General features: G+C 43.8%; 1 pseudogene across 1 annotated transcript in view; it reads right to left on the reverse strand.

Annotated features, from left to right (window-relative positions):
- LOC310824137 (cytochrome P450 3A27-like) overlaps window positions 1-12,991 on the reverse strand; it is a 122,672-nt pseudogene that overhangs the window by 73,122 nt on the left and 36,559 nt on the right. The window lies entirely within an intron of this gene.

The following is a 12,991-nucleotide window of genomic DNA, read 5'->3' on the forward strand; positions in this document are numbered from 1 at the left end:
ATGCAATCTGGGAAATTAAATGGGGAGTACATACTCATGCAGTACGCAAGTACAGAATTGTAGTATGGGGGTTCAAACCCGGGTCTCCCATGTGGAAGACACAAACGCTACTATTAAGCCAAGAGGACATCCTCAAGGTCTGAGGGCGACACTTCAGTTTACATGTCTCAGGCAGGGCTACCTCATCATGCGAGTGTGATTCCAAAATCACCTCTGCTACATATAGAAACGCAACAAAGTCATAGGTACAAAATTATATTTACAATCATTGTATCATTATTTTGTCTCACATCTGTCTCTTTACAGACGGTGAAGTTGAACCTCTGTAGAATCTCCACCATCGCCAGTTTCATCAATACCAGAGCGAATCGCACGGATACAGTTCCGTGGGCCCAACCCGAACAGCATGTAGGTGTATGGGTCGATGCTCTCCTTGTTCTCCTTACTGAACCTACACACGGAGAGTTCAGAGGAGGAGGGGTTAAAGAACATATCAATTAAATCACAGTAATATGATGGTTATACATGGTTGAAGAAACCTGTTTGTGTTTGGTCGTCGCATTTAGGTTTGTTTTATGGTTGTTTGTGGAACACTGCTCTTATCGTTGCTGTTGTGATTGATATTGTGGTTGTGGTTAAGATGTGGCCCATTACCTCTCTGGTTTGAACTCCTCTGGGTCTTCCCACACATCGGGGTCACGGTGCAAGGTCCAGATGGGTATCATGACAACCATACCCTTGGGGATGGTGATGCCGCTGATCTCAACAGATTTCTTGGCGACTCTTTCAAGTCGATGGGGTACAACCTGAGAGACTCGTTGATCACGCTGTCTAGATAGTCCATCTGCATCAGAGCCTCGTACTGGATAGGAGCCTGCACAGGGATATTACACTCACATGAGCACTAGTGATTGGTCGTTCACGTAGCCGAAACCCAGAACTAACAATTTTTCGTTGCAAATCTGAAGAGCTGTTAGTTTTTTGTGTTCTTTTTTTGGGAAATGAACACAGTACTGTACTTATTCTAATCTGCATAGCCTAATTTCATGACACCCGCATACAGAACGCCATTACTTTCAATGTACGTGTGTAATAGTGTCTTGCTTTTTTGTTATACATGAATAAACAAAAAAATCGCTAAATAATGTTATCTTGATAGTTAGAAGAAAATACATTTAGATTCCACTGAACAATGTAAATGATAGATGTACACAAGGATCAATCAGAAGTCAAAATGCCACTAAACTGGGCTTAGTGGATTGACTGCTTGGAATACTGAATGTGCTACAGTCTATTATTTCCTATCACAGTCGACAGACTACAAGAAAACTGTCAGGTGGTTCAAATGTGAATAACTTGGTATCCATTCCATTAACTGTGGCCGGGCAGCACCGAACAGCCCAGAGAACATTACCATGGTGCTTTTGAATATTAGGTCCCTATCTGGCAAAACCTTTATTGATCTTATCTCAGAGCGAAAGCTGCACTGTAATGTTTTTATCTGAAACCTGGCTAAACATGAATGCATGTCAGTCTATTAGAAGTGGGGAAAAATATATTTTCACTCTATTATTTATCTAGCCATGTCGCTGAGCAGATGAGAATTTCATGATGAATATGAATATGAATAGTACACCATCAACAGCTTCCTCCTGTGATAATGATTTAGCAACCAGCTTCAACACCAAACTAAGGGCAACTATCGACTCTGTAGCACCAGTCAAACTGAAAAAGGCTGTGGCCAAATTTAAAAGAATTTGCAGAAAGTCTGAGCGGACAAAAACTGCAGGTCCACCTTGATATTCTTCGAGAGCATCTTTCTGCTTTTAATAAGGCAATAAAAAAACGCCAAGACAGACGGGATCATTTCTCAAAATTGATAATGAATCATAACAACTCAAACAGTGCTCTTTTCAACGATTGACAGCCTTATAAATCCCGCCCACAAGACACCTGGTGATCTGCTCTCCACCTACAAATGTGAGGAATTTGCAACATACTTCTGAGATAAGAGAACCAATATTAGGTGAGGAGGATCACTCAGGCAAGACCTGAAGATGTGTTTGATGACTTGTTACCCCACCTTCCACCACATGGAAGCACTATGAACTCTTTTGCAGTGGTCATACAGAAATGCTCAGCAAAGTGGGGGTCTGTTCATCTGCACCTAAAACTACCATGGTGAAACCCCTCCTGAAGAAAAGTAACTTAGACTCTTCAGTCCTTAGCGATTTTAGGCCAATCTCCAACCTTCCCTTTTTAAGCAAAAAAATAATAATTCTTGAAAAAAAGGTGTTCAAACTGTTAAATAATCTCCTTCTTCCCAACTGTACCTTTGACATGTTCCAATCTGGCTTTTGTGCCGATCATAGCACTGAGATAGCACTATGTTGTTAAGTTATTAACTAGGTTCTTAATGACCTTAGAATTAATTAATTAATGCTGATGCCAAAATGCTCTTTGTCCTTGTCCTGGTCAAACTGTCTGCACACTTAAAGACACTACTTACAGTAACACTAAGCACCAGGCAAAAAAACAAGGTGTTACCATTGACTCAGATCTTAATTTTGAAACCCATATCAAGAATGTGACTAAAACATATTTGTATCACTTAAAGAAGAGTAAGTAAGTTTGCCGGAAATCTGCCATCGTGGAGAAATTCTGTCTGAAGTTGTCCAAACAACAACATCCTCCCTAATAATAATATATCCCCCCGAAATGAACTTGCAGTGTTGGACATTAGCTGTTGTGTTTCTGCATGCACACACGATTGGGAGAGGCAGCCACCAGAGAAAAGTCAGTCTACTCCCCTAGAACACCCCTGGCACTCACAACATATTTATATGCAAACCGAATGTCAGGTAGGACACTGCATTTTAAAAAGCGTGTTTTCCGAACCAAAACAGCGTTCGTAAATGAATTATTTATTCATAAGGGATTTATTATAAGGGATCTTGTTCCCTGATCGCTACCAATTAAAGATAGTCATTACAACCGTTAGGAAGCTTTTAGAAAGCTTGAATATTACATGGACCTTTACAGAACACAGCTGTAAAGGTGCAACCTTTCCTCTCCCAGGCTGACACTGAGAGACGAATGCATGCTTGTATTACTAGCAGCCTTGATTACTGTAACACTCTCCTGTCTGGTCGACCAAAGAAAGCTCTTGGCAAATGATACAAAATGCAGCAGCACGAGTCAGATGGAGAGCACATATCACACAAGTCTCTGCACTGATTACCTGTTAGTTTTATAATTTATTTTAAGATAATTGTATTAGTTTAGAAATCACTCTATGGTCATGCACACCACTGCATGTCAGACATGCTTTTAAGGTATATACCCTGTAGATCCCTCAGGTCCTCAGGTACTGGCCTTTTAACTATTCTGAAGATTCCAACAACACCTATCTACTTCCTGTTTCAAATGAATAATACTGGGCAGAAGTCTGCACAGGGATGCTACAGACACATTAGCACACTACAAAATACTGTCACCTATCTAACCATCTGTAGTAGTCTGCAGTGCACAGCAGTTACACACTCATCAGTACCCTCTAAAACACTGTCACTATCATGTCACTATCACACTGTCACTGTCACTATCACCTGTTCCACATGAATAGTACTATTTAGGAGTCTGCAGAGGGGTTACCTTGTTGGGAAACACAGTGTCTATCTCCTCCTGCAGCTTGGTCATGATGTGAGGGTTGGTTGCCAGATTGTAGGCCAGGAAGGACAGAGAGCTACTGGTGGTCTCATAGCCAGCAAAGATGAACATCATTGCCTGGGACAAGATCTCATGGTCACTCAATCCTATGATGATGGGAGAAATGGGGTGGTAGGTGTGTTTGTAGGTATAGGTGTTTGAGGCAGGTACTGTATGTGTGTGTGTTAGATGCTAGTATACAGTGTGTGTGTGTGTGTGTGTGTGTGTGTGTGTGTGTGTGTGTGTTTAAGGCAGGCACCTTTACTCTGCTCCTCTCCCTTTGAGTTGCTGTCTTTCTGCGAGTCTATCATCAGCTGCAGGAAATCTACCCGACTCTGGAAGCAGGCTTACGTCAGATCAAAATCACATGAGAACTACCAGATGCAACCAAATCTCTACAATTGTATTACACAATACTGGCTGAAGATCGTATATTTGATCAGTTATATTTACATACCTTCCTGGTGCTAGCCACGCGATTGGACTTGATCTTCTGAAAGACAGCGTAGAAGAAATCTGTGACTGAGGCAGGGAATAGGGATACCTCCATGTTTGCCATAACAGGACCCATGAAGGGGAAGAATGCTGGACGGACAGGAAATGCCACAGTTACAAACAGGAACAGGAAATACCATGATACGTGACTCCAATCCTATTCAATGCACAGCCCTGTCCAGAAAGAACTCCTAGGCTCTATCCCTAGACACTTCTGTATCCAATCCACTCAGATCTCCAAGTGTCCAGCATTTAGGAACTAGAGGTTGGTTCTGGACAGGGCCCATGTGTTTGTCAAATGAGTAGAGCGCAAACCATTGGCAGTGGGGTTTATGTCAGTCTAATCAATGAAATCAATAGCTTCATTTATTAAGCACAAAATGACTGAAAGCTATATGGGGGCAGTTGTACCGACTGTGAGGAACAGTGGGCTGAAGATGTCAAACTTGAGCATTTTCTTGATGTTGGTCACAAAGGGGTCGGAGGGGTTGTGGAGGGAGTCGATGTCGACACTGAATGAAGTACTGACGACCACATCCATACTGTATGGTCCAAAGAACCTGGAACACAACCACACAATCTCTGACCACCAGAATCACAACCACAAAATTAAACGGGGAGTTCACTGAAATTACAAATTCACCTTATCGTCTCGGAGATAAATACTCACTCCTTTAGTTCAATGGGCTCATCGTTATCAGCCGTCTTCTTCAGATTGCTGACCAAGTTACCAGAGTGCTGCTTCATGATCCTGAGCATCTGAGTTGGGAAGGATACATGGAAAAATATCATGATTGATACGTGGATTAATATGTGCAAAACATATATTAATATCATGTTTGAAACAGGAATTATTTTAATGTTTATATAGCCTGAGAATATACATCCATACAGGATACATTATGTATATAGTCAAAGAATAAGTGACTCCAAAGATGAACTATTATTCTATACTCTGTCATCTGACCACTGAACTTATCGAAGATAAGATCAAATATACTTTATTGTCCCGGATGAAAATTTGTCTTGGATTAATTAATTAAAGTTGCTGCTTCACACAACAACAAACAACAATGAATACACACTATACACATAGTACAAATCACACACACACTCTCACACACACACACACACACACACACACACACACACACACACACACACACACACACACACACACACACACACACACACACACACACACACACACACACACACACACACACACACACACACACACACACACACAAACACGCGCGCGCGCGTCAGAGTTGTTAGTCATTCATTTATTTGTGTTGTATAAAGGAATGAATGAAAGAAGGAGAGGAGAGATGGGACTGTACCTCTTTGATCCGCCCACTGGTGAAGGAGGGAGACAGGACACTGCGGATCCGTCTCCATGCATCATCCTCAGCGATAAACACGGCGTCATACAGAGGCCCGTTGAGATAGATATTCTAGAAAAATAATTATTATTATATACTGCAAGATTAGATTAGATTAGATTAGATTCAACTTTATTGTCATTGTGCAGAGTACAAGTACAGAGACAACGAAATGCAGTTAGCGTCTAACCAGAAGTGCAAAATAGCAGAAAGTGCAATGAACAGTATTTACAGGTAGTGCAATATATGATCAGTAGTAGTGCAGTATGATATAGTATAATATAAGCAGTATAATATAGCAGTGCAGTATAGCAGTATGTGAGTAGCAGTAGCATTATAGCAGAATAAATAGTTACAGTATGAGCAGTGTAGCAGCATATGAGCTGTATGGGTAATGCAGTCTAGCAGTATATATGTATTAACAGTAACATGAGGTAGATGCAGAATAAATATAAAATGGAATGCCGTATAAACAGTATAAACAAGTATGTACAGTATGTGCAGTAGTATTAAAGAAAATATAGGATATGTGCATTATGTGCATTATGAACAGTATGAACAGTATGAACAGGTATGTACAGAAGAGCAGTGGTATTGAGTAAGAGCAGGGGAGGGGAGTAATAGTGCAATAGTGCAATTGTCCGGGTGGGTGGGGGTTGCGGGGGTGGTCGGTTGTCAGGTAGGTGTAGTGTTCAAGTTCAGCAGGGTGACAGCCGCAGGGAAGAAGCTGCCTCTGAACCTACTGGTTCGGGTGCGGAGAGACCTGTAGCGCCTCCCGGAGGGGAGTGGGGTGAAAAGTCTATGGTTGGGGTGAGAGATGTCCTTGACGATGCTGCGTGCCTTACGCAAGCATCGTTTGCCCTGGACAGCCTCGATGGAGGGGAGTGAGGAACCGGTGATGCGTTGGGCAGTCTTCACCACCCTCTGCAGTGCTTTCCGGTCCGATGCCGAGCAGTTGCCATACCATACTGTGACACAGTAGGTAAGGATACTCTCGATGGTGCAGCGGTAGAAGTTCACCAGGATCTGAGGAGATAGATGGACCTTCTTTAGTCTCCTCAGGAAGAAGAGACGCTGGTGAGCCTTCTTTATCAGGGTGGAGGTGTTGAGGGTCCAGGAGAGGTCCTCAGAGATGTGGACACCCAGAAACTTGAAGCTGGTGACTCGCTCCACCTCAGTCCCGTTGATGAGGATGGGGGTGTGTGCGCCAGCTTTAGACTTCCTGAAGTCCACAATGAGTTCTTTGGTCTTCTTGGTGTTGAGAGCCAGGTTATTGTCGTTGCACCACACTGTTAGGTGCTGGACCTCCTCCCTGTAGGCCGACTCATCGTTGTTGCTGATGAGACCGATCACCGTTGTGTCGTCTGCAAACTTAACAATGGTGTTTGAGCCATGTACAGGTGTGCAGTCGTAGGTGAAGAGGGAGTAAAGGAGGGGGCTCAGCACACAGCCTTGTGGAACGCCGGTGTTCAGGGTGAGGGTTGAGGAGGTGTGGTTGTGAAGCCTAACAGACTGCGGCCTGTTGGTCAGGAAGTCTAGAATCCAGTTGCAGAGGGAGGGGTTGATGCCCAGTTGCCTGAGTTTGGAGATCAGTTTGGAGGGGATGATGGTGTTGAATGCTGAGCTGAAGTCAATAAACAGCATTCTCACATAAGAGTTAGTCTTGTCGAGGTGGGACAGGGCGGAGTGAAGTGCCGTTGAAATGGCATCCTCTGTACTCCTGTTCTGCCGGTAGGCGAATTGAAAGGGGTCCAGTGTGGGTGGTAGGCAGGTCTTGAGTTGAGCTAAGACCAGCCTCTCGAAGCACTTCATGATGATGGGCGTGAGTGCCACTGGTCGGAAGTCATTTAAGCTCGTTGCAGTGGAGTGTTTTGGCACCGGCACGATGGAGGTGGTTTTGAAGCACGCGGGGACAGCTGCTTGGGCTAGGGACAGGTTGAATATGTCAGTCCAAACCTTAGTCAGCTGCACAGCGCAGGCCCTGAGGACGCGTCCGGGGATCCCATCAGGACCAGCAGCCTTGCGTGCGTTAGTCCTGCTCAGTGCCGCACACACGTCGGTGGGGGATAGAGTGAGGGGCTGGTGATCCGCAGGGAGCACAGCCTTGATGGCCACCTCCTTGTTGTCCCTGTCAAAGCGGCCGTAGAAGTGGTTCAGCTCATCAGGGAGGGAGGCGTCAACGGAGAGGGGTGAGGTGTTAGATGGTTTGTAGTCAGTGATGGCCTGGATGCCCTGCCACATGCGTCGGGGGTCAGAGTTGTTTCTGAAGTGATCCTCTATCCTCAGCTTGTGGTTGTGCTTGGCCTTTTTGATGCCCCTCTGCAGATTAGCCCTGGATGAGCTATAGGCCCGAGCATCCCCTGATCTGAAGGCAATGTCGCGTGCCTTCAGCAGGAGTCGGACCTCACTGTTCATCCATGGCTTCTGATTAGGGAAAGTGGTGATCCGCTTGAGTGTGGTGACACTGCTGATGTTGGAATTGATGTAGTCCAAAACAGATGAGGCATATGAATTAATGTCTGTGTGGGAGTCATGCGTGGCCTGAGTGGCAAACACACCCCAGTCAGTGTTTCCAAAACGCTGCTGGAGCGCTGAGTCAGCTCCCTCTGGCCAGACCTTGACTGTCCTCACTGTAGGTTTCACTCGTTTGATGAGTGCTGAGTACTTGGGCAGTAGGAACAATGAGAGGTGGTCTGATTGACCTAGGTGGGGGAGGGGAACGGCTTTGTACGCATCAGCCATACTGGTGTATACTTGGTCCAATGTCCTGTCTCCTCTGGTGGGGCAAGAGACATTTCGGTGGAATTTGGGCAGTACAGTCTTTAAGTTGGAGTGATTGAAGTCACCCGCGACAATGAAGGCTGCCTCGGGATGCAGAGTCTGTTGTTTGCTAATGGCAGCATACAGTTCTTTCATAGCAATCTTAGCATTAGCATCCGGGGGGATATAGGCTGCCGTGATAACAGTAGACGTGAACTCTCTGGGCAGATAGAAAGGTCTACACTTAACCATGAGAAACTCCAGGTTAGCTGAGCAGTGACTCTCGGTGATGGTAGTGTCCGTGCACCACGTCTTGTTTACATAAATGCACAAACCTCCACCTCTGGTCTTACCGGAGTCGCCTGCTGTTCTGTCTGCTCGGAGAACGCAGCGCCCTGCTAGCTCGATAGCGTTGTCGGGAACCTCGCTGTTGAGCCAGGTTTCAGTGAAAACCATGATGTTACAGTCCATAATCCATTTGTGGGTGGTGATCCGCAGCCGCAGTTCATCCATCTTGTTTGCCAGGGAACGAACATTTGCAAGGAAAAGGCTAGGTAATGAGAGTCGGTGTGGGGTTAGCTTTAGCCTAGCTCTCAGCCCACCTCGGCTCCCTCGCCTGTGTTTTCGTTTCCGAGCCGGTCTGGGGCCTCTTCCGGTCGGTGTAGCGGAGTTAGCTGGACCCGCTGTTTTGCTAATCTCGGGTATATCGTCGATAAAGATGACTGGAGTGCCGGAACCGATGTCCAGAAGTTCTTGTCGGCTGTACGATATGTACGCTAAACTGTTTTTAGCGAGAATACTTAAGATAAACAAGCAAATAACTACTAGTTCGCAAACTCTGGAGAGACACTGAGCGTCGCGATGCATGCGCGCCGCCATCTTGGTCTAAGATTAACCTACTATTAATAATGCTATAATAACAATGATATTATCTATTTAAGGAGCCCTTATGTTTTTTTCCCCATACAACAACTTCAATTTAGCGTATTACCCTCCTGTTAGTGAAAAGGGAGTTGCATTCCTTGATGAGGATGGTTTTGATCATGGCTGTGTCCATGATACACAGGATGGGCTGACGGCCATCATAGATCCTACAGACCAGCAAAAACAAAGATAGCCTCAATTCTTCGTGGCATTGATTCCACAAGATGTTGGAAACATTCCTTTGAGATTCTGGTCCATGATGACATGATTGCATCACTCAATTCCTGCAGATTTTTCAGGTTCACTTTCAAGATGTGAATCTCCCGTTCTACCACATCCCAAAGGTGTTCTATTGGATTCAGATCCTGGGAAGGCCACTGAAGAACACTGAACTCATTGTCATGTTCATGAAACCAGTTTAAGACAACTTTTGCTTTGTGACATGGTGCATTATCATGCTGGAAGTAGCCATTAGAAGATGGGTCAATTGTGGCCATGAAGGGATGCACATGGTCAGCAACAATACTCAAATAGGCTGTGGCATTCAAGCGAATATACCGTAGATAGAGACAGACAGACCCATCACAGATCCTGCACTCTTAGAAAAAAAGTGCTACCGAGAACCAAAAAGGGTTCTTCTTCCACTCTCCCTTTGAAGAAACCTTTTGGGTTCCATGTAGAACCCTTTTCCACAGAAGGTTATACAGTACCGTGCGAAAGTAATGGGACAGTGAAGCATTTTTTCTTCTTTTTGGAGTTGAAATGAGAACGTAGAGATTCTCATCTTTTATTTGATGTTATTTGTGTACATATTGGTTTATCATTCAGAAATTACAACATTTTTATGCATAATCCCCCTATTTCAGGCTACACTAAAGTGATGGGACAATTGGCTTGACAGGTGTGTTCGTCAGGTGTGTTCCATCACATAATTTGTGCAGTCTGCTATTGGTGTCTTGTCAACATGAGGACCAAAGAGATGTTATTGAAAGTCAGGGAAGCCATTATGATGCTGAAATATCAGAAAAAAATGAAACATAGCCAAAACCTTAAACCTACCAAAATCAACAGTTTGGAACTTCATTAAAAGGAAAGAAAGCACTGGTGAGCTAAGAAATCGCAAATGGCAAGGAAGACTTCCAGTGGATAACCAAAAAATGCTCACCATAATAAAAAAATAAAAAATAAAAAAAACTGCCCCATCGATTAGGAACACTCTCCAGGAGGTAGGCGTCAATGAGTCAGAGACTACCATCCGCAGAAGACTTCACCAGCAGAACTACAGAGGCTACACTGCAAGGTGCAAACCACTACTTAGCCACAAAAACAGGCTGGCCAGGTTACGGTTTGCTAAAAAGTACCTAAAAGAGCCTGCAGAGTTCTGGAAAAACATGTACCAGAGTGATGGCAAGTGTAAAGTGTGGAGAAAAAAAGGAACTGCCCAATATCCACAGCATCCCACATCATCTGTGAAATATGGGGGAGGGGGTGTTATGGCTTGGGCATGTATGGCTTCCACTGTAACTGTCTCACTTGTCTCCTTTGATGAGGATGAATTCAGAAGTGTTCAGAAACATCTTGTCAGTCCAAGTACAAGTTAATTGCTCCAAACTCATTGGACGGCATTTCACCATACAGCAGGACAATGACCCAAAACATACTGCCATAGCAACTAGGAAATTATTCAGGGCCAAAAAGTGAATCCTATAGAATCCTATAGAACATGCATTTAATTTGCTGAAGAGGAGGGCAAAACATCCTAAAAAAACAAACAACAATCGCTGCAATATAGGTCTGGCAGAGCATTACCAGAGAAGATACCCAGCGTCTGGTTGGGTCAATGGGTCACAGACTTTTGCACTTTTGCATACAAAGGATTGGGGACCAAATACTAAACATGAGTGCTTAATTTGGACATTTGCATAATGCAAAAGAAGAAAAAATGCTTGTCCCATTACTTACGCAGGGCACTGCAAATGGAACCCATAAGAGTTATTCAACCAAAGAATCCTTTTAGAACCCTTTTTTTCTTTATTTTTTTAATTACATTTTTGCCCTTTCAATGACATGGAGGGAAGACACAATCACTTCCGATTTGAATTCTGACATGTCGTGGCTCCTCTTTATTCATGCAGTTTGAGACGTGCTCAGAGGCAATATAGGATTGTTGTCAAACATTGGCAACGCACAAGTTGTGTTTGGGACCATACTACAGAATACTTAAAAGCTTAAAACTTAAATCGCTCAATAACAGATTCAAATTATTAATGTGGAAGCATGAAATTGTTGCTTGGGCAGTGTACTTGCATGAAGACAGATCATTTGTCTTGGTGTATGAGACCATTTCGTCGGTTGGATCGTCTGTGTTTGTGAAAATCGCACGGTGTCCGCCTGGTTTAAGAGTGTATACTGTAGACACTGAGAGATACATATATCCATCATAGTTAACAATAACCAGGATCAGTTTAGCAGACTCAGCCCCACAGTTTCCCATATTTCTGGAAGCTCTCTGTGTCAAAATTGGTGAAACCACCCTGGGAACAAAAATAAATAAATAAAAAATAGCCTTTAGCCAAATGCTTGTCATAAACCTGAACTGTGGCTTAGTCTATGATGGCCCTTTTCCACTACAGACCGGCTCTCACTCCTCTCTTTTCGTTTTCGTTCAAAAGCTTTATTGCCCATTTTTCTGGGTAAAACAATTCATATTCAGCTCCCATGGCTTTCACCACAACAACACACATCATGGATGAGTCTACAATGTTGTTGTTTATGGGCTTAATCTCTACAAACCTTCTTATATCCCATTATCGTCCCGAGGAAAGGGATGGGTTTAGGTCCAGGAATGCCTAGTTTTTTTTATATTCCATATGGCCAGTATCCATACCTGGTCAGAACAAATATAAATCAACAATCTGACTTGAAACAAAAGCAAAACGATCAAGTCATAGGTATCATTGAAACTGTTAGATAACTGTAATTATCAATACTATCATTTGTATGTATTATCACAACTAACTAACTAACAAATAATATTTTTTATTAAAACTTCTTACACTACGATCAGAGAGATGAGTAAGGCAAGGAGAGTCCATGTCTCGGTGGAGAAGTACGGAAGGTAACCCATCTTTACAGGTTCAATCGCTTCTTCTGAGTAACCCCGGACACGTCTGCTGAAGTGATTATTTTATCCCGTCATGACACCTGTGTTTCAGATCATGAAACACAGGCGAAAGAGTATGTGAGAGGTGAAGTTGAAGCCATGGCTAGTGAATGATTGAAAGGGGATCCCTGCGCAGAGGGCAAAACTCAGTGATGTTATTGTCGGCCTTTATCTTAACATCCTGCTAATAGTTGCTCCCTGTTTGATCCCTATCGGGTTTTAACAGTTTGCAGACCCATTGATTCAAGAAGGACTATGGGGCAAATATTTTTGGGCAAATATTTTCTTTCGAGTAATACTGAATTTTACATATTTGAACTCCTCTAAAAATGTGTTATGTTCTTTACATTGTGACGGCCGCCGGGGTGTGCGGGCACGTCACGGACCCAAACACAGTGTAAGCAGAGAGGTCCACACCAGAATTATAATCAAAGATATTTATTCGGTTAGCGGGGAGAGGGAAATGATAGAGAGAGGGTGGGGGTGAGAAGGCGTCGTGTCGTGAAGATAGCAGGGGGGTTCGGTACACGGTGGGTGGTCCTCTTACGTTCCAGGT

The sequence above is a fragment of the Argentina silus genome, assembly GCF_951799395.1.
Source record: "Argentina silus genome assembly, chromosome: Y".
In the NCBI taxonomy this organism is placed as follows: domain Eukaryota; kingdom Metazoa; phylum Chordata; class Actinopteri; order Argentiniformes; family Argentinidae; genus Argentina; species Argentina silus.